Source organism: Phyllostomus hastatus, unplaced genomic scaffold, assembly GCF_019186645.2.
Source record: "Phyllostomus hastatus isolate PE091 unplaced genomic scaffold, TTU_PhHast_1.1 phas_contig_29, whole genome shotgun sequence".
Taxonomy (NCBI): domain Eukaryota; kingdom Metazoa; phylum Chordata; class Mammalia; order Chiroptera; family Phyllostomidae; genus Phyllostomus; species Phyllostomus hastatus.
This window is the reverse complement of record NW_025333835.1, coordinates 33,391,488-33,395,384: the sequence shown is the minus strand read 5'-3', so window position 1 is coordinate 33,395,384 and position 3,897 is coordinate 33,391,488. Positions and strand designations below refer to the sequence as shown.

Sequence of the window (3,897 nt, the reverse complement as noted above, 5' to 3'; positions counted from 1 at the left end):
TTAGTTTCCTGTTACAGATATAAACTGGGTTGTGTAGGCTGTTTTATTTGGCCCTGCACAGGCCTCACATTAACCCAATCCAAGATTCTTTCCTGCTATTTAGAGATAAGACTTGACACTTAACTAATAACACAATAACTTTGACAGGGTTGCTTTCTTTTCTTTACAGCATGTGGTGTAGTATTTTGATTTTGGAAGATGTCCTGGTTTTTCCTTCTTTTAAAATGGTGTGTTATCATAATCATATGAGAAAAACTGACAAATTAAAGTCAAACAGAATTTCTCATGTCATGTATTCATCACAATCTATTATATTCTGGGAAAAACATTTTTGGTTTACCTCTTCGTTAAGAAATGTGAGGCATATCAGAAAATTAAGGAAAATAAGCCCTAGATTCAACACAAAATGGCAATGTTCAGCTGACATTTAAAATATCTCATGTAGAAATTATTTTAATACATAATCTGATATATATCATTATTTTAATTCTAATAAAATATTATGTAAAATTTTACTAAATGTACTCAAACAAAAGTGTTGCAAAATGAAAGGAACAGTAGCATGTGTCTGTTGGATATGCTGATAAGGAAGGAGGGGCTTTGAAACTACAATACTGTGCAGATAAAAAATACAAAAGGGCATCCCTCCTCGGCCTTTTGGCTAAACTCAGCATCGTATCCGTTCTTATGAGTTAATATCTGATATGTCCTCTATCCAAGGACATTATATTAAATGGATTTTTGGATCTGGAAGGTGGAATAGGAGCTTGCTCCATCCACTCTGTGTATCAACCCAGTATTGCAATACTTCCAGGAACAGTGCAAAAATATATATGGAAAGGTAGATGTGGTGCATGCCAGGAATTACAAGTAATTTGGCTGTAGAAACCTTAGACTTGAAGCATTATTGATGTTTGACAAAGTCTACAAAAGTAAGTGATATGCCCATTGTCTATAATGCAGCGATGTAATTTGGGTTGTAGGAAGAGAATGGAGAACATGGTTAGCAGTTCTAAGACTGTCCATTATGAATGTTACCCCAGATTAATGCTGGTTAACACGGATAAATGATCTCTGCTCATCTAAAGCTGACTGTTCCTCAGGACTAACCAGACAAGATGAGGGGCATAATGTGTGACAACTGTTTTGAATCTTTAATGCTCTGTTGATGACAGACACACCAGCTTATTATCTCTTGCCATAGAATCTCAGGGCTAATTGGTCTTCACGGGGTAACATACTTGAAATTAATTCTATTAATAAGCGTCTTAGGATAGATTATTAAGTTTCTTTTATTTTAAGAGTCATTAAAGAAGGGATACTTTCCTCTAAATGCAAATGCAAAAAGTAGTAATCTGCTCAGATGGCTCACTACTACACATACTTTGGGCATCTAATTATCAACTGCCAGATATAGAACTACAGTTTATCCTCATCACAAGAGTTAACTCTTGAAACTTAAAGTTTATAATATTAACTGCGAAGGTGTTGATGGTTTATTCAATTCTGTAAGAAAACATATTATTCCTTAAGTATTTATAAAGATAACTTCTGCTTTGGTAATACTTTCTGTGTTAATAGTGCTTAATAAGGTTCAGCTGTCCCATGGATTGGCATTGCACATTATTATATCCAGTGGCCAATGTGCAGAATTTTTATAATAGCTGAATGACACAATCCATAATATTTATGTTATTATTTTGATTGGCATGCCAGAATCATGAAAGTATATGTCATTGTAAATTATATATTCACATTCACAAAGGCTATTCTACATGGTGTTTGAATGTTAAATTTTAAAGACGGCTTAGCAAATGTATAAGGAAATAAAAGGAAAACTATAGAGAAGTGATATACTCATATACTTAAGTAGGAGATAATATGAAAAATTGATCTAATTACTAATTAAGTATAAAGATATGCTGCATCAGATTGTTATAGTCTCAGGGCTAATACATAGAACACTAGTGACTCTATTAAAGTTTCAAAATGAAAATAAACTTTCAGGTAAGTATTTTCACATAATATAATGTGAATATAATTTTTGTATTCATGGTAATAAAAACTAATATTTCAATGGGTAGTTCTTTGGATTCATATGTATGTGACCCAGTATTTGCCTGGTAAAAACTTTCATTTGACAGAGCTAGACTTTAATCTTTAAAAAAATTACATCCTATTTGTATGGATGATTCTGTCAAGAAACGTACATCCAAACATGCTCAACAGAACTTATTTCTCTTAAAGCCCTATTTCTCCACACTGAGTATTGATTTTTAGTATATCTTACAGTGAACTGAAGCAGAAAAGAAAATGCATTCTTACACCAGTTAGCTTGTAGTTTTACACAAATTGCTTGGAAAATATCCATTAGCAAGTATATTTCAGTAGACAAAATCCTCATGTTCACAGCTCTAAGTCTTTAAGGAGTCTATGCCAAAAAGATTGTCTGGTAAATTACAAAGACAGAAATGGAAAGTGTAGAAAACAGAATTTCTAAGGACATTTCAGAGAATGGACACTTCAAACATTGCAGCTGGGGCAAAGGGGTGCTCTTGAGGAAAAAAGAAATTTAACATTACTATTTCTTAAAATGTCCAAAGGGCATGCATTTCATATTTTTACCTGTCCATTTTGGGTTACTATGACTGTTCAGTACCTCCTGTTATGTATCCTTAAACTTCTTTCAGATAATAAGATCAATGCTAATAATAAAGATGATGATGATGATGACATTAGCAGATTAAGGAAGTTTGATGAAACCAGTTCCTCAAATTTGGGGATTGCTCAATATAAATATCTCAGTAGCAATACTTTCATCTAAGGTCCATTTAGGAACAGTGAAATTTTAATCTAGAATCCAAAATTGATATAAATTTTATATAAACTGCTATTTGACATTCAGCACGTTATTTTCAAAGATAGCATCAATCTACAAATGCCATTTTTTAAAATAGTGTGTGATGTGTAAAACTATATGAAGTCAGGTTTCCAACTCAAAATAAAGTATTGTACTTTGATTAAACTATAAATGCATACATAAATCAATAACTACAATGGTGTAACCAAAAAACAAAACCCTAAAGTAAAAACAAAATTCCATGAAGTATCAAATCACATTAACTTTTAAAATGTTTTCTTATTGTTATACGCAATTTATATTTTTCTTTTTTCTTAGTTGCTTGGCTTTTAAAATTACATAGAACAGGCTATATATCAAATTGCAAATACATCATTGATATTTTTAAATTTTTATTGAATTTATTAGGGTAACATTGGCTATGAAAATTATATAGGTTTCAGGTATACAATTCCTTAACATGTCATCTGTGTATTGTTTCATGTGCTTACCACCCCAAGTCAAGTTTTCTTCCATCATCATTTATCCCCTCTTTATTCTCTTCTTATCCTTTTGGCTAAGATCAAGTGTAGTATCTGTTCTTATCAGTTCAATCTTATTTTTAATTTATGACAGTGTCTACCCTATATGATAAAAATATAATTCATTCACTAGGAAATACTTTCTCTATGGGAATAACAACATATTAGTTGTAAGTAGAATTAGCATAACATTGAATACATTTGGGGATGGTAGAATTTTAGTATAAATACACTTTTTTCTTAAGGAATCTATGCAAATCTAGTTTTAAAATACTTATCTGATGACAGACTTCCAAATTTCTGCTGAAATATCAGTAAAAAAAAATTAAACCTCATTACTCTGAAAGAGTAGTTATATATAATTCAGTGCTAGAATCTAGGTTAATAGCTCGTAGTCACACAGTCAGTGGAGTCCCAATGGGAATAGTGTTCAATGCCTTACACATCCTCTCAGACAAGGAAGATTTAAGTAGATCAGGAGAAAACTTTGGCCCCCTCCCCCAAATGTGTACTTCT

At 31.8% G+C, this 3,897-nt stretch overlaps 1 non-coding gene and 1 pseudogene across 1 annotated transcript; both read left to right on the top strand.

The window, feature by feature from the left end:
* The first annotated feature begins 641 nt into the window (after nt 1–641).
* On the top strand, nt 642–830 carry LOC123818967. The gene has a single exon (XR_006785741.1). It is a non-coding gene; the product is annotated as a U2 spliceosomal RNA (small nuclear RNA).
* A 2,566-nt stretch (nt 831–3,396) lies between these two features.
* On the top strand, nt 3,397–3,487 carry LOC123818974 (annotated as a pseudogene).
* The last annotated feature ends 410 nt before the right edge of the window (nt 3,488–3,897 follow it).